The 25,528-nt window shown below is 37.9% G+C and overlaps 7 non-coding genes across 7 annotated transcripts; all 7 read left to right on the top strand.

Annotated features, from left to right (window-relative positions):
- Nucleotides 1–1,255: 1,255 nt before the first annotated feature.
- On the top strand, nucleotides 1,256–1,327 carry TRNAQ-CUG (transfer RNA glutamine (anticodon CUG)). The gene has a single exon. It is a non-coding gene; the product is annotated as a tRNA-Gln (tRNA).
- A 2,264-nt stretch (nucleotides 1,328–3,591) lies between these two features.
- Nucleotides 3,592–3,663, top strand: TRNAQ-CUG (transfer RNA glutamine (anticodon CUG)). The gene has a single exon. It is a non-coding gene; the product is annotated as a tRNA-Gln (tRNA).
- Nucleotides 3,664–5,931: 2,268 nt separating this feature from the next.
- Nucleotides 5,932–6,003, top strand: TRNAQ-CUG (transfer RNA glutamine (anticodon CUG)). The gene has a single exon. It is a non-coding gene; the product is annotated as a tRNA-Gln (tRNA).
- A 2,264-nt stretch (nucleotides 6,004–8,267) lies between these two features.
- Nucleotides 8,268–8,339, top strand: TRNAQ-CUG (transfer RNA glutamine (anticodon CUG)). The gene has a single exon. It is a non-coding gene; the product is annotated as a tRNA-Gln (tRNA).
- A 2,264-nt stretch (nucleotides 8,340–10,603) lies between these two features.
- TRNAQ-CUG (transfer RNA glutamine (anticodon CUG)) lies at nucleotides 10,604–10,675 on the top strand. The gene has a single exon. It is a non-coding gene; the product is annotated as a tRNA-Gln (tRNA).
- Nucleotides 10,676–15,280: 4,605 nt separating this feature from the next.
- TRNAQ-CUG (transfer RNA glutamine (anticodon CUG)) lies at nucleotides 15,281–15,352 on the top strand. Its single transcript has one exon. It is a non-coding gene; the product is annotated as a tRNA-Gln (tRNA).
- A 2,264-nt stretch (nucleotides 15,353–17,616) lies between these two features.
- On the top strand, nucleotides 17,617–17,688 carry TRNAQ-CUG (transfer RNA glutamine (anticodon CUG)). Its single transcript has one exon. It is a non-coding gene; the product is annotated as a tRNA-Gln (tRNA).
- The last annotated feature ends 7,840 nt before the right edge of the window (nucleotides 17,689–25,528 follow it).

The following is a 25,528-nucleotide window of genomic DNA, read 5'->3' as shown; positions in this document are numbered from 1 at the left end:
ATGTAATGGTAGGCACCTTGAACACTTAATCCAGTGATCCCTGTTCAAATTTCAGTTTGACCTTCCTGAGCTGTAAGATTATTGTTTGCCTTTACTTGTTGGAATTTTTGGTTTGAAAAATGTAATATTTAAGAACTTACTGTGACTTATTACCCTATAGATAAGTATTTATGCATATGTAGCAGTGCAAGTGTGTATGACTATATTAAAATATAAACATATAAATCATAACTAAACATAGCTAGTAGAGGTGAAAATCACAAAGAGTTGATGCCTATCCACATTTGAATCATGAGTATCTTTTCCTCTTTTTTCTATATATTCAGAAATTGAGATAGTTGTTTTTTGCTCATTGTTTTTGTAACAATATAGCTGATTTATACAGTGCGCATGAGTTGTGTATAGTGGTGAAAAGAAAATCAGATCAGTATCTACCTATAATACATCTAATCAAAAGATTATACTTTATGATTGCAGATTGACTCTTGAAAATCTGTCTGAGGACCTTTCTACTACACAAGTCCAACACTAATGTTCAGAACGACAAATCTTGTATCTCAATAATGCTGCAATTTTGATTCCTCTAGTTTTGTTTTGAGGACTGCGTCTACTTTAAAATGTGCTATCTTGTCCTGATCAATAACAGGAAGGTTAAATAGGTAGTGTTGTGAATTAGCTCTCTGAAATGTGTTTGAGAAAAACAGGATATGATTTAAAAATGTCTAGGTATTTTGACAAGACCTTTGTGTCACATGTATTGCACATTTTGAGTTTCTACAACTTTCAAACAGCTGAAAGACATTTAGAAAACAATAATGTAATGACTATTTCAGCCTACTGGTATTTGCTGTGTGCAATCAATGAGCAAAGCTGACAGATGAGTAGTAGTTCATGAGCAACAAAACGGCCCACTAAAGATGAAGTCAGATAATTGAATTCAAATTTAAAAGAGCTAACCATTATACCATGGAACCACCTCTACCAGAGACAGAGATACTGCTGCAGCAATTTGTAAATGTAAAAGGTTTTATTGTTGTACAATCAAAAACGATCGACATTTTATAACTTTCATAACATGGTAAACTTTTACATATTTAAAATACTTATGGAAGGATGCCATTAAAAAAATACAAATAGCATTATAACTCTTTTTACTATTAATATCCAATTGGGATATAGTTTTTGCAGCAACAATAAAGCTACCCACTGAGGCATTCTTTTCTTTCACAATGGCAAAAAATCTAAACTCATGGAGGGTTCCATGCTGTAATGGTCAGCACTCTGGACTCTGAATCCAGTGATCCGAGTTCAAATCTCGGTTGGACCTTCCAACCTTTTAGAATTTAATATGCCATTGACTTTTAAGAATTTTAGTCTCAGAAAATATAATCTTCACTTTCTATACTTATACATATAAACTTGTATATAGCTATTGATGTGTATGTAGCCATATCTTTCTTTGTAGCTCCATGAAAATATAAAATACAAATGATTAAATATTGAATCTGTAGAGGTGAAAATCAGAAACAGATGTTGTCTATCCACATTTTAACACAAGTAGATTTTCCTCTATCTTCTCCATGTCCAGGAAATGAGATAGTTTCTTTTTGCTCATTTCTTTCTGACCATATTCTTAACTTCTACAGTGCATTTCATATGTTAATTATTTTGAAAGAGAAAACAAGATTAATACCTATGATACGTCTAATCAAATGAGAGTATTTTTTGATTGTGGAATTACCATTGAAAATCAGTGTGAAGTTTGTTTCCTTTTTCAGTTTCAAGGTTAACATCAAAACTGTATTTCTTCAATCGCAGTAATACCCCACCTTTGATTCCTCTACTCATGGTTTATGGAGGCTTGTTAATTAAATTGTGCCCCATTTACATTATCAGTAAACGGAAGATTTAAAAATGTAGTGTCTTGAGTAATCCTTCTGAAATGAGTCTGAAAAAATCCCTTATATATTTGTAAAATGGCCCCACAGCGATTTGAACTCAGATAGCTGGATTCAAAGGCCCAAGTGCTAACCATCATAGAACCACACATGCTAAAAAAAAAAGCACAAATTGCTGCAGCAATTTTGAAATATGGTAGTTTTTAATATTACGCAAACGAAGATGAACAGCATTTTATTAATTTCATATTTTGGTAAACATTTGCATATTTAAAACTGCTTGGAAAGGATGTTGCCCAAAGCAGTTATATAACATTAAACTTTGTTGGATATTCCTTACCACATGGGGTATCTTTTTGCAATAACATATAAGAGGCAAACTGAGGAATTATCTTCGGTAACAATGGAAACTTCACACTAGTACAGAAGCCGTCCATAATGTAATGGTAGGCACCTTGAACACTTAATCCAGTGATCCCTGTTCAAATTTCAGTTTGACCTTCCTGAGCTGTAAGATTATTGTTTGCCTTTACTTGTTGGAATTTTTGGTTTGAAAAATGTAATATTTAAGAACTTACTGTGACTTATTACCCTATAGATAAGTATTTATGCATATGTAGCAGTGCAAGTGTGTATGACTATATTAAAATATAAACATATAAATCATAACTAAACATAGCTAGTAGAGGTGAAAATAACAAAGAGTTGATGCCTATCCACATTTGAATCATGAGTATCTTTTCCTCTTTTTTCTATATATTCAGAAATTGAGATAGTTGTTTTTTGCTCATTGTTTTTGTAACAATATAGCTGATTTATACAGTGCGCATGAGTTGTGTATAGTGGTGAAAAGAAAATCAGATCAGTATCTACCTATAATACATCTAATCAAAAGATTATACTTTATGATTGCAGATTGACTCTTGAAAATCTGTCTGAGGACCTTTCTACTACACAAGTCCAACACTAATGTTCAGAATGACAAATCTTGTATCTCAATAATGCTGCAATTTTGATTCCTCTAGTTTTGTTTTGAGGACTGCGTCTACTTTAAAATGTGCTATCTTGTCCTGATCAATAACAGGAAGGTTAAAAAGGTAGTGTTGTGAATTAGCTCTCTGAAATGTGTTTGAGAAAAACAGGATATGATTTAAAAATGTCTAGGTATTTTGACAAGACCTTTGTGTCACATGTATTGCACATTTTGAGTTTCTACAACTTGCAAACAGCTGAAAGACATTTAGAAAACAATAATGTAATGACTATTTCAGCCTACTGGTATTTGCTGTGTGCAATCAATGAGCAAAGCTGACAGATGAGTAGTAGTTCATGAGCAACAAAACGGCCCACTAAAGATGAAGTCAGATAATTGAATTCAAATTTCAAAGAGCTAACCATTATACCATGGAACCACCTCTACCAGAGACAGAGATACTGCTGCAGCAATTTGTAAATTTAAAAGGTTTTATTGTTGTACAATCAAAAACGAACAACATTTTATAACTTTCATAATATGGTAAACTTTTACATATTTAAAATACTTATGGAAGGATGCCATTCAAAAAATACAAATAGCATTATAACTCTTTTTACTATTAATATCCAATTGGGATATAGTTTTTGCAGCAACAATAAAGCTACCCACTGAGGCATTCATTTCTTTCACAATGGCAAAAAATCTAAACTCATGGAGGGTTCCATGTTGTAATGGTCAGCACTCTGGACTCTGAATCCAGTGATCCGAGTTCAAATCTCGGTGGGACCTTCCAACCTTTTAGAATTTAATATGCCATTGACTTTTGAGAATTTTAGTCTCAGAAAATATAATCTTCACTTTATATACTTATACATATAAACTTGTATATAGCCATCGATGTGTATGTAGCCATATCTTTCTTTGTAGCTCCATGAAAATATAAAATACAAATGATTAAATATTGAATCTGTAGAGGTGAAAATCAGAAACAGATGTTGTCTATCCACATTTTAACACAAGTAGATTTTCCTCTATCTTCTCTATGTCCAGGAAATGAGATAGTTTCTTTTTGCTCATTTCTTTCTGACCATATTCTTAACTTCTACAGTGCATTTCATATGTTAATTATTTTGAAAGAGAAAACAAGATTAATACCTATGATACGTCTAATCAAATGAGAGTATTTTTTGGTTGTGGAATTACCATTGAAAATCAGTGTGAAGTTTGTTTCCTTTTTCAGTTTCAAGGTTAAGATCAAAACTGTATTTCTTCAATCGCAGTAATACCCCACTTTTGATTCCTCTACTCATGGTTTATGGAGGCTTGTTAATTAAATTATGCCCCATTTACATTATCAGTAAACAGAAGATTTAAAAATGTAGTGTCTTGAGTAATCCTTCTGAAATGTGTTTGAAAAAAACCCTGATATATTTGTAAAATGGCCCCTCAGCGATTTGAACTCAGATAGCTGGATTCAAAGGCCCAAGTGCTAACCCTTACATCATAGAACCACTCATGCAAAAAAAAAAGCACAAATTGCTGCAGCAATTTTGAAATATGGTAGTTTTTAATATTACGCAAACTAAGATGAACAGCATTTTATTAATTTCATATTTTGGTAAACATTTGCATATTTAAAACTGCTTGGAAAGGATGTTGCCCAAAGCAGTTATATGACTTTAAACTTTGTTGGATATTCCTTACCACATGGGGTATCTTTTTGCAATAACATATAAGCGGCAAACTGAGGAATTATCTTCGGTAACAATGGAAACTTCACACTAGTACAGAAGCCGTCCATAATGTAATGGTAGGCACCTTGAACACTTAATCCAGTGATCCCTGTTCAAATTTCAGTTTGACCTTCCTGAGCTGTAAGATTATTGTTTGCCTTTACTTGTTGGAATTTTTGGTTTGAAAAATGTAATATTTAAGAACTTACTGTGACTTATTACCCTATAGATAAGTATTTATGCATATGTAGCAGTGCGAGTGTGTATGACTATATTAAAATATAAACATATAAATCATAACTAAACATAGCTAGTAGAGGTGAAAATAACAAAGAGTTGATGCCTATCCACATTTGAATCATGAGTATCTTTTCCTCTTTTTTCTATATATTCAGAAATTGAGGTAGTTGTTTTTTGCTCATTGTTTTTGTAACAATATAGCTGATTTATACAGTGCGCATGAGTTGTGTATAGTGGTGAAAAGAAAATCAGATCAGTATCTACCTATAATACATCTAATCAAAAGATTATACTTTATGATTGCAGATTGACTCTTGAAAATCTGTCTTAGGACCTTTCTACTACACAAGTCCAACACTAATGTTCAGAACGACAAATCTTGTATCTCAATAATGCTGCAATTTTGATTCCTCTAGTTTTGTTTTGAGGACTGCGTCTACTTTAAAATGTGCTATCTTGTCCTGATCAATAACAGGAAGGTTAAATAGGTAGTGTTGTGAATTAGCTCTCTGAAATGTGTTTGAGAAAAACAGGATATGATTTAAAAATGTCTAGGTATTTTGACAAGACCTTTGTGTCACATGTATTGCACATTTTGAGTTTCTACAACTTTCAAACAGCTGAAAGACATTTAGAAAACAATAATGTAATGACTATTTCAGCCTACTGGTATTTGCTGTGTGCAATCAATGAGCAAAGCTGACAGATGAGTAGTAGTTCATGAGCAACAAAACGGCCCACTAAAGATGAAGTCAGATAATTGAATTCAAATTTAAAAGAGCTAACCATTATACCATGGAACCACCTCTACCAGAGACAGAGATACTGCTGCAGCAATTTGTAAATGTAAAAGGTTTTATTGTTGTACAATCAAAAACGAACGACATTTTATAACTTTCATAACATGGTAAACTTTTACATATTTAAAATACTTATGGAAGGATGCCATTAAAAAAATACAAATAGCATTATAACTCTTTTTACTATTAATATCCAATTGGGATATAGTTTTTGCAGCAACAATAAAGCTACCCACTGAGGCATTCTTTTCTTTCACAATGGCAAAAAATCTAAACTCATGGAGGGTTCCATGCTGTAATGGTCAGCACTCTGGACTCTGAATCCAGTGATCCGAGTTCAAATCTCGGTTGGACCTTCCAACCTTTTAGAATTTAATATGCCATTGACTTTTAAGAATTTTAGTCTCAGAAAATATAATCTTCACTTTCTATACTTATACATATAAACTTGTATATAGCTATTGATGTGTATGTAGCCATATCTTTCTTTGTAGCTCCATGAAAATATAAAATACAAATGATTAAATATTGAATCTGTAGAGGTGAAAATCAGAAACAGATGTTGTCTATCCACATTTTAACACAAGTAGATTTTCCTCTATCTTCTCCATGTCCAGGAAATGAGATAGTTTCTTTTTGCTCATTTCTTTCTGACCATATTCTTAACTTCTACAGTGCATTTCATATGTTAATTATTTTGAAAAAGAAAACAAGATTAATACCTATGATACGTCTAATCAAATGAGAGTATTTTTTGATTGTGGAATTACCATTGAAAATCAGTGTGAAGTTTGTTTCCTTTTTCAGTTTCAAGGTTAACATCAAAACTGTATTTCTTCAATCGCAGTAATACCCCACCTTTGATTCCTCTACTCATGGTTTATGGAGGCTTGTTAATTAAATTGTGCCCCATTTACATTATCAGTAAACGGAAGATTTAAAAATGTAGTGTCTTGAGTAATCCTTCTGAAATGAGTCTGAAAAAATCCCTTATATATTTGTAAAATGGCCCCACAGCGATTTGAACTCAGATAGCTGGATTCAAAGGCCCAAGTGCTAACCATCATAGAACCACACATGCTAAAAAAAAAAGCACAAATTGCTGCAGCAATTTTGAAATATGGTAGTTTTTAATATTACGCAAACGAAGATGAACAGCATTTTATTAATTTCATATTTTGGTAAACATTTGCATATTTAAAACTGCTTGGAAAGGATGTTGCCCAAAGCAGTTATATAACATTAAACTTTGTTGGATATTCCTTACCACATGGGGTATCTTTTTGCAATAACATATAAGCGGCAAACTGAGGAATTATCTTCGGTAACAATGGAAACTTCACACTAGTACAGAAGCCGTCCATAATGTAATGGTAGGCACCTTGAACACTTAATCCAGTGATCCCTGTTCAAATTTCAGTTTGACCTTCCTGAGCTGTAAGATTATTGTTTGCCTTTACTTGTTGGAATTTTTGGTTTGAAAAATGTAATATTTAAGAACTTACTGTGACTTATTACCCTATAGATAAGTATTTATGCATATGTAGCAGTGCAAGTGTGTATGACTATATTAAAATATAAACATATAAATCATAACTAAACATAGCTAGTAGAGGTGAAAATCACAAAGAGTTGATGCCTATCCACATTTGAATCATGAGTATCTTTTCCTCTTTTTTCTATATATTCAGAAATTGAGATAGTTGTTTTTTGCTCATTGTTTTTGTAACAATATAGCTGATTTATACAGTGCGCATGAGTTGTGTATAGTGGTGAAAAGAAAATCAGATCAGTATCTACCTATAATACATCTAATCAAAAGATTATACTTTATGATTGCAGATTGACTCTTGAAAATCTGTCTGAGGACCTTTCTACTACACAAGTCCAACACTAATGTTCAGAATGACAAATCTTGTATCTCAATAATGCTGCAATTTTGATTCCTCTAGTTTTGTTTTGAGGACTGCGTCTACTTTAAAATGTGCTATCTTGTCCTGATCAATAACAGGAAGGTTAAAAAGGTAGTGTTGTGAATTAGCTCTCTGAAATGTGTTTGAGAAAAACAGGATATGATTTAAAAATGTCTAGGTATTTTGACAAGACCTTTGTGTCACATGTATTGCACATTTTGAGTTTCTACAACTTGCAAACAGCTGAAAGACATTTAGAAAACAATAATGTAATGACTATTTCAGCCTACTGGTATTTGCTGTGTGCAATCAATGAGCAAAGCTGACATATGAGTAGTAGTTCATGAGCAACAAAACGGCCCACTAAAGATGAAGTCAGATAATTGAATTCAAATTTCAAAGAGCTAACCATTATACCATGGAACCACCTCTACCAGAGACAGAGATACTGCTGCAGCAATTTGTAAATTTAAAAGGTTTTATTGTTGTACAATCAAAAACGAACAACATTTTATAACTTTCATAATATGGTAAACTTTTACATATTTAAAATACTTATGGAAGGATGCCATTCAAAAAATACAAATAGCATTATAACTCTTTTTACTATTAATATCCAATTGGGATATAGTTTTTGCAGCAACAATAAAGCTACCAACTGAGGCATTCTCTTCTTTCACAATGGCAAAAAATCTCAACTCATGGAGGGTTCCATGGTGTAATGGTCAGCACTCTGGACTCTGAATCCAGTGATCCGAGTTCAAATCTCGGTGGGACCTTCCAACCTTTTAGAATTTAATATGCCATTGACTTTTAAGAATTTTAGTCTCAGAAAATATAATCTTCACTTTCTATACTTATACATATAAACTTGTATATAGCTATTGATGTGTATGTAGCCATATCTTTCTTTGTAGCTCCATGAAAATATAAAATACAAATGATTAAATATTGAATCTGTAGAGGTGAAAATCAGAAACAGATGTTGTCTATCCACATTTTAACACAAGTAGATTTTCCTCTATCTTCTCCATGTCCAGGAAATGAGATAGTTTCTTTTTGCTCATTTCTTTCTGACCATATTCTTAACTTCTACAGTGCATTTCATATGTTAATTATTTTGAAAGAGAAAACAAGATTAATACCTATGATACGTCTAATCAAATGAGAGTATTTTTTGGTTGTGGAATTACCATTGAAAATCAGTGTGAAGTTTGTTTCCTTTTTCAGTTTCAAGGTTAAGATCAAAACTGTATTTCTTCAATCGCAGTAATACCCCACTTTTGATTCCTCTACTCATGGTTTATGGAGGCTTGTTAATTAAATTATGCCCCATTTACATTATCAGTAAACGGAAGATTTAAAAATGTAGTGTCTTGAGTAATCCTTCTGAAATGAGTTTGAAAAAATCCCTTATATATTTGTAAAATGGCCCCACAGCGATTTGAACTCAGATAGCTGGATTCAAAGGCCCAAGTGCTAACCATCATAGAACCACACTTGCTAAAAAAAAAAGCACAAATTGCTGCAGCAATTTTGAAATATGGTAGTTTTTAATATTACGCAAACGAAGATGAACAGCATTTTATTAATTTCATATTTTGGTAAACATTTGCATATTTAAAACTGCTTGGAAAGGATGTTGCCCAAAGCAGTTATATAACATTAAACTTTTTTGGATATTCCTTACCACATGGGGTATCTTTTTGCAATAACATATAAGCGGCAAACTGAGGAATTATCTTCGGTAACAATGGAAACTTCACACTAGTACAGAAGCCGTCCATAATGTAATGGTAGGCACCTTGAACACTTAATCCAGTGATCCCTGTTCAAATTTCAGTTTGACCTTCCTGAGCTGTAAGATTATTGTTTGCCTTTACTTGTTGGAATTTTTGGTTTGAAAAATGTAATATTTAAGAACTTACTGTGACTTATTACCCTATAGATAAGTATTTATGCATATGTAGCAGTGCAAGTGTGTATGACTATATTAAAATATAAACATATAAATCATAACTAAACATAGCTAGTAGAGGTGAAAATAACAAAGAGTTGATGCCTATCCACATTTGAATCATGAGTATCTTTTCCTCTTTTTTCTATATATTCAGAAATTGAGATAGTTGTTTTTTGCTCATTGTTTTTGTAACAATATAGCTGATTTATACAGTGCGCATGAGTTGTGTATAGTGGTGAAAAGAAAATCAGATCAGTATCTACCTATAATACATCTAATCAAAAGATTATACTTTATGATTGCAGATTGACTCTTGAAAATCTGTCTGAGGACCTTTCTACTACACAAGTCCAACACTAATGTTCAGAATGACAAATCTTGTATCTCAATAATGCTGCAATTTTGATTCCTCTAGTTTTGTTTTGAGGACTGCGTCTACTTTAAAATGTGCTATCTTGTCCTGATCAATAACAGGAAGGTTAAAAAGGTAGTGTTGTGAATTAGCTCTCTGAAATGTGTTTGAGAAAAACAGGATATGATTTAAAAATGTCTAGGTATTTTGACAAGACCTTTGTGTCACATGTATTGCACATTTTGAGTTTCTACAACTTGCAAACAGCTGAAAGACATTTAGAAAACAATAATGTAATGACTATTTCAGCCTACTGGTATTTGCTGTGTGCAATCAATGAGCAAAGCTGACATATGAGTAGTAGTTCATGAGCAACAAAACGGCCCACTAAAGATGAAGTCAGATAATTGAATTCAAATTTCAAAGAGCTAACCATTATTCCATGGAACCACCTCTACCAGAGACAGAGATACTGCTGCAGCAATTTGTAAATTTAAAAGGTTTTATTGTTGTACAATCAAAAACGAACAACATTTTATAACTTTCATAATATGGTAAACTTTTACATATTTAAAATACTTATGGAAGGATGCCATTCAAAAAATACAAATAGCATTATAACTCTTTTTACTATTAATATCCAATTGGGATATAGTTTTTGCAGCAACAATAAAGCTACCAACTGAGGCATTCTCTTCTTTCACAATGGCAAAAAATCTCAACTCATGGAGGGTTCCATGGTGTAATGGTCAGCACTCTGGACTCTGAATCCAGTGATCCGAGTTCAAATCTCAGTGGGACCTTCCAACCTTTTAGAATTTAATATGCCATTGACTTTTAAGAATTTTAGTCTCAGAAAATATAATCTTCACTTTCTATACTTATACATATAAACTTGTATATAGCTATTGATGTGTATGTAGCCATATCTTTCTTTGTAGCTCCATGAAAATATAAAATACAAATGATTAAATATTGAATCTGTAGAGGTGAAAATCAGAAACAGATGTTGTCTATCCACATTTTAACACAAGTAGATTTTCCTCTATCTTCTCCATGTCCAGGAAATGAGATAGTTTCTTTTTGCTCATTTCTTTCTGACCATATTCTTAACTTCTACAGTGCATTTCATATGTTAATTATTTTGAAAGAGAAAACAAGATTAATACCTATGATACGTCTAATCAAATGAGAGTATTTTTTGATTGTGGAATTACCATTGAAAATCAGTGTGAAGTTTGTTTCCTTTTTCAGTTTCAAGGTTAACATCAAAACTGTATTTCTTCAATCGCAGTAATACCCCACTTTTGATTCCCCTACTCATGGTTTATGGAAGCTTGTTATTTAAATTATGCCCCATTTACATTATCAGTAAACAGAAGATTAAAAAATGTAGTGTCTTGAGTAATCCTTCTGAAATGAGTTTGAAAAAATCCCTTATATATTTGTAAAATGGCCCCACAGCGATTTGAACTCAGATAGCTGGATTCAAAGGCCCAAGTGCTAACCATCATAGAACCACTCATGCTAAAAAAAAAAGTACAAATTGCTGCAGCAATTTTGAAATATGGTAGTTTTTAATATTACGCAAACTAAGATGAACAGCATTTTATTAATTTCATATTTTGGTAAACATTTGCATATTTAAAACTGCTTGGAAAGGATGTTGCCCAAAGCAGTTATATAACATTAAACTTTGTTGGATATTCCTTACCACATGGGGTATCTTTTTGCAATAACATATAAGCGGCAAACTGAGGAATTATCTTCGGTAACAATGGAAACTTCACACTATTACAGAAGCCGTCCATAATGTAATGGTAGGCACCTTGAACACTTAATGCAGTGATCCCTGTTCAAATTTCAGTTTGACCTTCCTGAGCTGTAAGATTATTGTTTGCCTTTACTTGTTGGAATTTTTGGTTTGAAAAATGTAATATTTAAGAACTTACTGTGACTTATTACCCTATAGATAAGTATTTATGCATATGTAGCAGTGCGAGTGTGTATGACTATATTAAAATATAAACATATAAATCATAACTAAACATAGCTAGTAGAGGTGAAAATAACAAAGAGTTGATGCCTACCCACATTTGAATCATGAGTATCTTTTCCTCTTTTTTCTATATATTCAGAAATTGAGATAGTTGTTTTTTGCTCATTGTTTTTGTAACAATATAGCTGATTTATACAGTGCGCATGAGTTGTGTATAGTGGTGAAAAGAAAATCAGATCAGTATCTACCTATAATACATCTAATCAAAAGATTATACTTTATGATTGCAGATTGACTCTTGAAAATCTGTCTGAGGACCTTTCTACTACACAAGTCCAACACTAATGTTCAGAATGACAAATCTTGTATCTCAATAATGCTGCAATTTTGATTCCTCTAGTTTTGTTTTGAGGACTGCGTCTACTTTAAAATGTGCTATCTTGTCCTGATCAATAACAGGAAGGTTAAAAAGGTAGTGTTGTGAATTAGCTCTCTGAAATGTGTTTGAGAAAAACAGGATATGATTTAAAAATGTCTAGGTATTTTGACAAGACCTTTGTGTCACATGTATTGCACATTTTGAGTTTCTACAACTTTCAAACAGCTGAAAGACATTTAGAAAACAATAATGTAATGACTATTTCAGCCTACTGGTATTTGCTGTGTGCAATCAATGAGCAAAGCTGACAGATGAGTAGTAGTTCATGAGCTACAAAACGGCCCACTAAAGATGAAGTCAGATAATTGAATTCAAATTTCAAAGAGCTAACCATTATACCATGGAACCACCTCTACCAGAGACAGAGATACTGCTGCAGCAATTTGTAAATTTAAAAGGTTTTATTGTTGTACCATCAAAAACGAACAACATTTTATAACTTTCATAATATGGTAAACTTTTACATATTTAAAATACTTATGGAAGGATGCCATTCAAAAAATACAAATAGCATTATAACTCTTTTTACTATTAATATCCAATTGGGATATAGTTTTTGCAGCAACAATAAAGCTACCCACTGAGGCATTCATTTCTTTCACAATGGCAAAAAATCTAAACTCATGGAGGGTTCCATGCTGTAATGGTCAGCACTCTGGACTCTGAATCCAGTCATCCGAGTTCAAATCTCAGTGGGACCTTCCAACCTTTTAGAATTTAATATGCCGTTGACTTTTAAGAATTTTAGTCTCAGAAAATATAATCTTCACTTTATATACTTATACATATAAACTTGTATATAGCCATCGATGTGTATGTAGCCATATCTTTCTTTGTAGCTCCATGAAAATATAAAATACAAATGATTAAATATTGAATCTGTAGAGGTGAAAATCAGAAACAGATGTTGTCTATCCACATTTTAACACAAGTAGATTTTCCTCTATCTTCTCTATGTCCAGGAAATGAGATAGTTTCTTTTTGCTCATTTCTTTCTGACCATATTCTTAACTTCTACAGTGCATTTCATATGTTAATTATTTTGAAAGAGAAAACAAGATTAATACCTATGATACGTCTAATCAAATGAGAGTATTTTTTGGTTGTGGAATTACCATTGAAAATCAGTGTGAAGTTTGTTTCCTTTTTCAGTTTCAAGGTTAAGATCAAAACTGTATTTCTTCACTTGCAGTAATACCCCACTTTTGATTCCTCTACTCATGGTTTATGGAGGCTTGTTAATTAAATTATGCCCCATTTACATTATCAGTAAACAGAAGATTTAAAAATGTAGTGTCTTGAGTAATCCTTCTCAAATGTGTTTGAAAAAAACCCTGATATATTTGTAAAATGGCCCCTCAGCGATTTGAACTCAGATAGCTGGATTCAAAGGCCCAAGTGCTAACCCTTACATCATAGAACCACTCATGCAAAAAAAAAAGCACAAATTGCTGCAGCAATTTTGAAATATGGTAGTTTTGTAATATTACGCAAACTAAGATGAACAGCATTTTATTAATTTCATATTTTGGTAAACATTTGCATATTTAAAACTGCTTGGAAAGGATGTTGCCCAAAGCAGTTATATGACATTAAACTTTGTTGGATATTCCTTACCACATGGGGTATCTTTTTGCAATAACATATAAGCGGCAAACTGAGGAATTATCTTCGGTAACAATGGAAACTTCACACTAGTACAGAAGCCGTCCATAATGTAATGGTAGGCACCTTGAACACTTAATCCAGTGATCCCTGTTCAAATTTCAGTTTGACCTTCCTGAGCTGTAAGATTATTGTTTGCCTTTACTTGTTGGAATTTTTGGTTTGAAAAATGTAATATTTAAGAACTTACTGTGACTTATTACCCTATAGATAAGTATTTATGCATATGTAGCAGTGCGAGTGTGTATGACTATATTAAAATATAAACATATAAATCATAACTAAACATAGCTAGTAGAGGTGAAAATAACAAAGAGTTGATGCCTATCCACATTTGAATCATGAGTATCTTTTCCTCTTTTTTCTATATATTCAGAAATTGAGATAGTTGTTTTTTGCTCATTGTTTTTGTAACAATATAGCTGATTTATACAGTGCGCATGAGTTGTGTATAGTGGTGAAAAGAAAATCAGATCAGTATCTACCTATAATACATCTAATCAAAAGATTATACTTTATGATTGCAGATTGACTCTTGAAAATCTGTCTGAGGACCTTTCTACTACACAAGTCCAACACTAATGTTCAGAATGACAAATCTTGTATCTCAATAATGCTGCAATTTTGATTCCTCTAGTTTTGTTTTGAGGACTGCGTCTACTTTAAAATGTGCTATCTTGTCCTGATCAATAACAGGAAGGTTAAAAAGGTAGTGTTGTGAATTAGCTCTCTGAAATGTGTTTGAGAAAAACAGGATATGATTTAAAAATGTCTAGGTATTTTGACAAGACCTTTGTGTCACATGTATTGCACATTTTGAGTTTCTACAACTTGCAAACAGCTGAAAGACATTTAGAAAACAATAATGTAATGACTATTTCAGCCTACTGGTATTTGCTGTGTGCAATCAATGAGCAAAGCTGACAGATGAGTAGTAGTTCATGAGCAACAAAACGGCCCACTAAAGATGAAGTCAGATAATTGAATTCAAATTTCAAAGAGCTAACCATTATACCATGGAACCACCTCTACCAGAGACAGAGATACTGCTGCAGCAATTTGTAAATTTAAAAGGTTTTATTGTTGTACAATCAAAAACGAACAACATTTTATAACTTTCATAATATGGTAAACTTTTACATATTTAAAATACTTATGGAAGGATGCCATTCAAAAAATACAAATAGCATTATAACTCTTTTTACTATTAATATCCAATTGGGATATAGTTTTTGCAGCAACAATAAAGCTACCCACTGAGGCATTCATTTCTTTCACAATGGCAAAAAATCTAAACTCATGGAGGGTTCCATGTTGTAATGGTCAGCACTCTGGACTCTGAATCCAGTGATCCGAGTTCAAATCTCGGTGGGACCTTCCAACCTTTTAGAATTTAATATGCCATTGACTTTTAAGAATTTTAGTCTCAGAAAATATAATCTTCACTTTATATACTTATACATATAAACTTGTATATAGCCATCGATGTGTATGTAGCCATATCTTTCTTTGTAGCTCCATGAAAATATAAAATACAAATGATTAAATATTGAATCTGTAGAGGTGAAAATCAGAAACAGATGTTGTCTATCCACATTTTAACACAAGTAGATTTTCCTCTATCTTCTCTATGTCCAGGAAATGAGATAGTTTCTTTTTGCTCATTTCTTTCTGACCATATTCTTAACTTCTACAGTGCATTTCATATGTTAATTATTTTGAAAGAGAAAACAAGATTAATACCTATGATACGTCTAATCAAATGAGAGTATTTTTTGGTTGTGGAATTACCATTGAAAATCAGTGTGAAGTTTGTTTCCTTTTTCAGTTTCAAGGTTAAGATCAAAACTGTATTTCTTCAATCGCAGTAATACCCCACTTTTGATTCCTCTACTCATGGTTTATGGAGGCTTGTTAATTAAATTATGCCCCATTTACATTATCAGTAAACGGAAGATTTAAAAATGTAGTGTCTTGAGTAATCCTTCTGAAATGAGTTTGAAAAAATCCCTTATATATTTGTAAAATGGCCCCACAGCGATTTGAACTCAGATAGCTGGATTCAAAGGCCCAAGTGCTAACCATCATAGACCCACACTTGCTAAAAAAAAAAGCACAAATTGCTGCAGCAATTTTGAAATATGGTAGTTTTTAATATTACGCAAACGAAGATGAACAGCATTTTATTAATTTCATATTTTGGTAAACATTTGCATATTTAAAACTGCTTGGAAAGGATGTTGCCCAAAGCAGTTATATAACATTAAACTTTGTTGGATATTCCTTACCACATGGGGTATCTTTTTGCAATAACATATAAGCGGCAAACTGAGGAATTATCTTCGGTAACAATGGAAACTTCACACTAGTACAGAAGCCGTCCATAATGTAATGGTAGGCACCTTGAACACTTAATCCAGTGATCCCTGTTCAAATTTCAGTTTGACCTTCCTGAGCTGTAAGATTATTGTTTGCCTTTACTTGTTGGAATTTTTGGTTTGAAAAATGTAATATTTAAGAACTTACTGTGACTTATTACCCTATAGATAAGTATTTATGCATATGTAGCAGTGCAAGTGTGTATGACTATATTAAAATATAAACATATAAATCATAACTAAACATAGCTAGTAGAGGTGAAAATAACAAAGAGTTGATGCCTATCCACATTTGAATCATGAGTATCTTTTCCTCTTTTTTCTATATATTCAGAAATTGAGATAGTTGTTTTTTGCTCATTGTTTTTGTAACAATATAGCTGATTTATACAGTGCGCATGAGTTGTGTATAGTGGTGAAAAGAAAATCAGATCAGTATCTACCTATAATACATCTAATCAAAAGATTATACTTTATGATTGCAGATTGACTCTTGAAAATCTGTCTGAGGACCTTTCTACTACACAAGTCCAACACTAATGTTCAGAATGACAAATCTTGTATCTCAATAATGCTGCAATTTTGATTCCTCTAGTTTTGTTTTGAGGACTGCGTCTACTTTAAAATGTGCTATCTTGTCCTGATCAATAACAGGAAGGTTAAAAAGGTAGTGTTGTGAATTAGCTCTCTGAAATGTGTTTGAGAAAAACAGGATATGATTTAAAAATGTCTAGGTATTTTGACAAGACCTTTGTGTCACATGTATTGCACATTTTGAGTTTCTACAACTTGCAAACAGCTGAAAGACATTTAGAAAACAATAATGTAATGACTATTTCAGCCTACTGGTATTTGCTGTGTGCAATCAATGAGCAAAGCTGACATATGAGTAGTAGTTCATGAGCAACAAAACGGCCCACTAAAGATGAAGTCAGATAATTGAATTCAAATTTCAAAGAGCTAACCATTATACCATGGAACCACCTCTACCAGAGACAGAGATACTGCTGCAGCAATTTGTAAATTTAAAAGGTTTTATTGTTGTACAATCAAAAACGAACAACATTTTATAACTTTCATAATATGGTAAACTTTTACATATTTAAAATACTTATGGAAGGATGCCATTCAAAAAATACAAATAGCATTATAACTCTTTTTACTATTAATATCCAATTGGGATATAGTTTTTGCAGCAACAATAAAGCTACCAACTGAGGCATTCTCTTCTTTCACAATGGCAAAAAATCTCAACTCATGGAGGGTTCCATGGTGTAATGGTCAGCACTCTGGACTCTGAATCCAGTGATCCGAGTTCAAATCTCGGTGGGACCTTCCAACCTTTTAGAATTTAATATGCCATTGACTTTTAAGAATTTTAGTCTCAGAAAATATAATCTTCACTTTCTATACTTATACATATAAACTTGTATATAGCTATTGATGTGTATGTAGCCATATCTTTCTTTGTAGCTCCATGAAAATATAAAATACAAATGATTAAATATTGAATCTGTAGAGGTGAAAATCAGAAACAGATGTTGTCTATCCACATTTTAACACAAGTAGATTTTCCTCTATCTTCTCCATGTCCAGGAAATGAGATAGTTTCTTTTTGCTCATTTCTTTCTGACCATATTCTTAACTTCTACAGTGCATTTCATATGTTAATTATTTTGAAAGAGAAAACAAGATTAATACCTATGATACGTCTAATCAAATGAGAGTATTTTTTGATTGTGGAATTACCATTGAAAATCAGTGTGAAGTTTGTTTCCTTTTTCAGTTTCAAGGTTAAGATCAAAACTGTATTTCTTCAATCGCAGTAATACCCCACTTTTGATTCCCCTACTCATGGTTTATGGAAGCTTGTTATTTAAATTATGCCCCATTTACATTATCAGTAAACAGAAGATTAAAAAATGTAGTGTCTTGAGTAATCCTTCTGAAATGAGTTTGAAAAAATCCCTTATATATTTGTAAAATGGCCCCACAGCGATTTGAACTCAGATAGCTGGATTCAAAGGCCCAAGTGCTAACCATCATAGAACCACTCATGCTAAAAAAAAAAGCACAAATTGCTGCAGCAATTTTGAAATATGGTAGTTTTTAATATTACGCAAACTAAGATGAACAGCATTTTATTAATTTCATATTTTGGTAAACATTTGCATATTTAAAACTGCTTGGAAAGGATGTTGCCCAAAGCAGTTATATAACATTAAACTTTGTTGGATATTCCTTACCACATGGGGTATCTTTTTGCAATAACATATAAGCGGCAAACTGAGGAATTATCTTCGGTAACAATGGAAACTTCACACTATTACAGAAGCCGTCCATAATGTAATGGTAGGCACCTTGAACACTTAATGCAGTGATCCCTGTTCAAATTTCAGTTTGACCTTCCTGAGCTGTAAGATTATTGTTTGCCTTTACTTGTTGGAATTTTTGGTTTGAAAAATGTAATATTTAAGAACTTACTGTGACTTATTACCCTATAGATAAGTATTTATGCATATGTAGCAGTGCGAGTGTGTATGACTATATTAAAATATAAACATATAAATCATAACTAAACATAGCTAGTAGAGGTGAAAATAACAAAGAGTTGATGCCTACCCACATTTGAATCATGAGTATCTTTTCCTCTTTTTTCTATATATTCAGAAATTGAGATAGTTGTTTTTTGCTCATTGTTTTTGTAACAATATAGCTGATTTATACAGTGCGCATGAGTTGTGTATAGTGGTGAAAAGAAAATCAGATCAGTATCTACCTATAATACATCTAATCAAAAGATTATACTTTATGATTGCAGATTGACTCTTGAAAATCTGTCTGAGGACCTTTCTACTACACAAGTCCAACACTAATGTTCAGAATGACAAATCTTGTATCTCAATAATGCTGCAATTTTGATTCCTCTAGTTTTGTTTTGAGGACTGCGTCTACTTTAAAATGTGCTATCTTGTCCTGATCAATAACAGGAAGGTTAAAAAGGTAGTGTTGTGAATTAGCTCTCTGAAATGTGTTTGAGAAAAACAGGATATGATTTAAAAATGTCTAGGTATTTTGACAAGACCTTTGTGTCACATGTATTGCACATTTTGAGTTTCTACAACTTTCAAACAGCTGAAAGACATTTAGAAAACAATAATGTAATGACTATTTCAGCCTACTGGTATTTGCTGTGTGCAATCAATGAGCAAAGCTGACAGATGAGTAGTAGTTCATGAGCAACAAAACGGCCCACTAAAGATGAAGTCAGATAATTGAATTCAAATTTCAAAGAGCTAACCATTATACCATGGAACCACCTCTACCAGAGACAGAGATACTGCTGCAGCAATTTGTAAATTTAAAAGGTTTTATTGTCGTACAATCAAAAACGAACAACATTTTATAACTTTCATAATATGGTAAACTTTTACATATTTAAAATACTTATGGAAGGATGCCATTCAAAAAATACAAATAGCATTATAACTCTTTTTACTATTAATATCCAATTGGGATATAGTTTTTGCAGCAACAATAAAGCTACCCACTGAGGCATTCATTTCTTTCACAATGGCAAAAAATCTAAACTCATGGAGGGTTCCATGCTGTAATGGTCAGCACTCTGGACTCTGAATCCAGTCATCCGAGTTCAAATCTCAGTGGGACCTTCCAACCTTTTAGAATTTAATATGCCGTTGACTTTTAAGAATTTTAGTCTCAGAAAATATAATCTTCACTTTATATACTTATACATATAAACTTGTATATAGCCATCGATGTGTATGTAGCCATATCTTTCTTTGTAGCTCCATGAAAATATAAAATACAAATGATTAAATATTGAATCTGTAGAGGTGAAAATCAGAAACAGATGTTGTCTATCCACATTTTAACACAAGTAGATTTTCCTCTATCTTCTCTATGTCCAGGAAATGAGATAGTTTCTTTTTGCTCATTTCTTTCTGACCATATTCTTAACTTCTACAGTGCATTTCATATGTTAATTATTTTGAAAGAGAAAACAAGATTAATACCTATGATACGTCTAATCAAATGAGAGTATTTTTTGGTTGTGGAATTACCATTGAAAATCAGTGTGAAGTTTGTTTCCTTTTTCAGTTTCAAGGTTAAGATCAAAACTGTATTTCTTCAATTGCAGTAATACCCCACTTTTGATTCCTCTACTCATGGTTTATGGAGGCTTGTTAATTAAATTATGCCCCATTTACATTATCAGTAAACAGAAGATTTAAAAATGTAGGCCCTCATTCTGACCCTGGCGGTCGGCGGAGAGGCGGCGGTCGGACCGCGAACAGACCGGCGGTATTAAAAATGGCATTCTGACCCTGGCGGGAACCGCCAACACAGCCCGCCAACTTAACACTCCGACCGCCACAGCGGTACAAACAAACAGCGCGGCGGTTCCCGCCAACAGCCCGGCGGCAGACAAAGTACCGCCCACCCTATTACGACCCACCAATCTGCCACCTTTTCCGGGGCGGGAGCACCGCCGATAAGAACAGGGCGGAAACAGACTACGAACGGGAAAACGCTCACCTCTACGCACTCCACGGGAGATTCCGGCAGTATGGAGCCAGAGTTGCAGGTCATCCCCGCACTCCTATTCCTCCTCATATACCAGGAGCACGCCCGGCGGCGCGGAAGACATCGGTGAGTACTGCACCTACGACACAGGGGAGGGAAAAGATTACCGGCACACACCCACCCACCCACACCCACTACAACACACACATCAAAGCATTCCCACAGATCACTGTCACAACCCACAAACCACCCCCCTCCGAAATAATGCAAAGACCAAAAGAAGAGATCATAAACGGCCAGATATATTGAAATAAACTATGTACAAAATATATACAGCTACTAAATGTAGTCCAACCACTGTCCGTGGATCACAGGGGTCCTGTGCAAAGGGGCAAGGCCCAGTCCCACGACAAGAACTCCACGGAGAGAACACTGCAGGGGCATCAGAAAGAAAATAGGACAGGCACCTCAGGGGGAAGGGAAGGGGGGGCACCTCAGCCACTTGAGTACACGACGCCAGATCCACGAGGGGACTCCATGACCACTGGGCCATCCTGGGGAGAGCAAAGCCACAGTCCATACAGTCCATACAGTGGGTGGCCTGCCCACTGGGCCATCCTGGGGAGAGCAAAGCCACAGTCCATACAGTCCATACAGTGGGTGGCCTGCCCACTGGGCCATCCTGGGGAGAGCAAAGCCACAGTCCATACAGTCCATACAGTGGGTGGCCTGCCCACTGGGCCATCCTGGGGAGAGCAAAGCCACAGTCCATACAGTCCATACAGTGGGTGGCCTGCCCACTGGGCCATCCTGGGGAGAGCAAAGCCACAGTCCATACAGTCCATACAGTGGGTGGCCTGCCCACTGGGCCATCCTGGGGAGAGCAAAGCCACAGTCCATACAGTCCATACAGTGGGTGGCCTGCCCACTGGGCCATCCTGGGGAGAGCAAAGCCACAGTCCATACAGTCCATACAGTGGGTGGCCTGCCCACTGGGCCATCCTGGGGAGAGCAAAGCCACAGTCCAAACAGTCCATACAGTGGGTGGCCTGCCCACTGGGCCATCCTGGGGAGAGCAAAGCCACAGTCCAAACAGTCCATACAGTGGGTGGCCTGCCCACTGGGCCATCCTGGGGAGAGCAAAGCCACAGTCCATACAGTCCATACAGTGGGTGGCCTGCCCACTGGGCCATCCTGGGGAGAGCAAAGCCACAGTCCATACAGTCCATACAGTGGGTGGCCTGCCCACTGGGCCATCCTGGGGAGAGCAAAGCCACAGTCCAAACAGTCCATACAGTGGGTGGCCTGCCCACTGGGCCATCCTGGGGAGAGCAAAGCCACAGTCCAAACAGTCCATACAGTGGGTGGCCTGCCCACTGGGCCATCCTGGGGAGAGCAAAGCCACAGTCCATACAGTCCATACAGTGGGTGGCCTGCCCACTGGGCCATCCTGGGGAGAGCAAAGCCACAGTCCATACAGTCCATACAGTGGGTGGCCCGCCCACTGGGCCATCCTGGGGAGAGCAAAGCCACAGTCCAAACAGTCCATAACAGACCCCACTGCCACTGGAGGAGGCAAGTTGGCCAGAGGACATCCTGCAGCCCTGCGCGAGATAGATCCTGCCCTGCCACGTCTGCCAAAGGGCCAGCGGTTCTTGCCTTGAAGGGCCCAGTCCAGCGGTTCTTGAGACGGCGGGGCCCAGTTCAGCGGTTCTTGCCTTGAAGGGCCCAGTTCAGCGGTTCTTGAGACGGCGGGGCCCAGTTCAGCGGTTCTTGAGACGGCGGGGCCCAGTTCAGCGGTTCTTGCCTTGAAGGGCCCAGGTCAGCGGTTCTTGAGACGGCGGGGCCCAGTTCAGCGGTTCTTGAGACGGCGGGGCCCAGTTCAGCGGTTCTTGAGACGGCGGGGCCCAGTTCAGCGGTTCTTGCCTTGAAGGGCCCAGTCCAGCGGTTCTTGAGACGGCGGGGCCCAGTTCAGCGGTTCTTGCCTTGAAGGGCCCAGGTCAGCGGTTCTTGAGACGGCGGGGCCCAGTTCAGCGGTTCTTGAGACGGCGGGGCCCAGGTCAGCGGTTCTTGAGACGGCGGGGCCCAGTTCAGCGGTTCTTGCCTTGAAGGGCCCAGTCCAGCGGTTCTTGAGACGGCGGGGCCCAGTTCAGCGGTTCTTGCCTTGAAGGGCCCAGGTCAGCGGTTCTTGAGACGGCGGGGCCCAGTTCAGCGGTTCTTGAGACGGCGGGGCCCAGGTCAGCGGTTCTTGAGACGGCGGGGCCCAGTTCAGCGGTTCTTGAGACGGCGGGGCCCAGTTCAGCGGTTCTTGAGACGGCGGGGCCCAGTTCAGCGGTTCTTGCCTTGAAGGGCCCAGGTCAGCGGTTCTTGAGACGGCGGGGCCCAGTTCAGCGGTTCTTGCCTTGAAGGGCCCAGTTCAGCGGTTCTTGAGACAGCGGGGCCCAGTTCAGCGGTTCTTGCCTTGAAGGGCCCAGGTCAGCGGTTCTTGAGACGGCGGGGCCCAGTTCAGCGGTTTTTGAGACGGCGGGCCCAGTTCAGCGGTTCTTGAGACGGCGGGGCCCAGTTCAGCGGTTCTTGCCTTGAAGGGCCCAGGTCAGCGGTTCTTGAGACGGCGGGGCCCAGTTCAGCGGTTCTTGCCTTGAAGGGCCCAGTTCAGCGGTTCTTGAGACGGCGGGGCCCAGTTCAGCGGTTCTTGAGACGGCGGGGCCCAGTTCAGCGGTTCTTGAGACGGCGGGGCCCAGTTCAGCGGTTCTTGGCTTGAAGGGCCCAGGTCAGCGGTTCTTGAGACGGCGGACGGTCTATGGCCAACTGCTAATTGCATGGTGGTGCCCTCCTGGGCAGCGGGGATGGTGCTCCTTCACTGCCCACCTGGGCTGTGGGTGGTGGGGCCCTCCTGGCCAGCTGGGCTGGGTCCTCCCTGGGCAGCGGCTATGGGGGTGGTGGGCTCTCCCGGGGCAGCGGCTATGGGGGTTGTGGGCTCCTCCTGGGCAGCAGGCCTGCTGCCTGACCTCTCCAACTTGCTGCCCTTGCCCTCCTTAGTCGTCGGCCTGTGGCCCTTGCCTCCCTTTGGAGCTGTGGCTGGTGACTGTCTCTGGGTGGTGTCCGGGGGGGATGTAGAAGGCGGGCTCCTGCGGCGCCCCTTCCGCCTTCTGCTCCTCTTCCCAGGGGGTGGGCTGGCTGTCCCCTTGCTGCTGGGTGAAGATCCAGACATGCGGGCTGGCGGGCTCCAATACCCCTGCACCCTTGTCAAGGGGGCTGCAGGGCTGGTGGTGGCTGAGGTGCTCTTCTTACCCCGACGAGAAGGAGGGGGGGGCTCAGGGTCAGGAAAGAAGTTAGTAGTGGCGAGGAAGAGCTTCTTGGGACAATGGAGAGTGGTAGGTACAGTGGGAATGGGAGTGGAGGGAGAGGATGTGGTTGTAGGTGAGTCACGTTTGCTGTCTTTGGGTGCAGGTGCAGGAGGGATAGGCTGTCGTGAGGTGGATGGCTGTTGGGTGGGTGGGTGGCTGCGTTTGTGTGGTGTGGAAGAGGGGGTGACAGACACAGTGGGAGAGGACACAGGGGACGTGTAAATGGCAGTGGGGGTGGTGACTGCACGTGTGCGGACTGGAGTGGAGGGTGTGCTGGTGATGGAAACACTGGCTGATGGTGAGTTGAATGGAGGTGTGAGTGTAGACGTCACAGGGAGGGAGGAGGGAGACGAGGAGGTGGGGGTCACAGAGGTGGTAGTGACTGTTGGCATGTCTGCATCGGAATGTTGCGTGTGTGAATGTCTGGGTGATCTGTGGTGCTTATGTTTGGATGAGCTTCTCTTGGGTGTTGAGGTGTGTGCAGGCTGGTCTGATGGTGTGGGTGGGACAGGCAGAGGAACAGGAGACTGGGAGGAGGGAGTTAGTAGAGGCAGGCAGGAGACAGGGACAATGGCTGCCGTCAGTGCTGAGGCCAGAGCCTGGAACGATCGCTGATGGGCAGCCTGACCCGAATGAATGCCCTCCAGGTACGCATTGCTGCGATGAACCTCCCTCTCCACCCCCTGGATGGCATTCAAAAGGGTAGTCTGCCCAACAATGAGCGTTCGGAGGAGGTCAATGACCTCCTCACTGAGGGCAGCGGGGGTAACAGGGGCAGGGCCTGAGGTGCCTGGGGCGAAGGAGATGCCCGGCTTCCTGGCAGAGCGGGCACGGGGCGAACGCGGAGGGGCTGCTGGGAGGGCGGAGATGGTGCGCTGGGTGGCGGCTGTACCTGTAATGGCGGGGGGCACGGATGGTGCCACCCCCGCAAGGGAGCCCCCTTCCGAGGACGTGTCCGTGTCGCTGCAGGCTCCAGTCGTCCCCGTCGTGGAGCTCCCCTCGCCCTCCGTCTCACTGGTCCAGTCTGACTCTGTGGCATGGCCCTCCTGGGCCATGTGAGATGCAGCTCCCTCCTGCCCCGATGCCACTTCTCCTCCGCCTGATGATGCTGATGCACACAAGCACAGAAAGACAAACAAAAAGGGGGGGGGAGAGAGAAATAAAGGGATATTGAGTACATGGATCACCGGTACAGTTAGCGGACATGACAGACACAGATGCCCCCTGCACTAAGTTGCGCACTTGGGGTCCGCTACGCATTCCGTGGAACATGCCCTACA

This window comes from Pleurodeles waltl, chromosome 2_1 (assembly GCF_031143425.1).
Source record: "Pleurodeles waltl isolate 20211129_DDA chromosome 2_1, aPleWal1.hap1.20221129, whole genome shotgun sequence".
NCBI classification, from domain to species: domain Eukaryota; kingdom Metazoa; phylum Chordata; class Amphibia; order Caudata; family Salamandridae; genus Pleurodeles; species Pleurodeles waltl.
The sequence above is the reverse complement of the archived record's forward strand: the minus strand, read 5'-3'. Positions and strand labels throughout refer to the sequence as shown.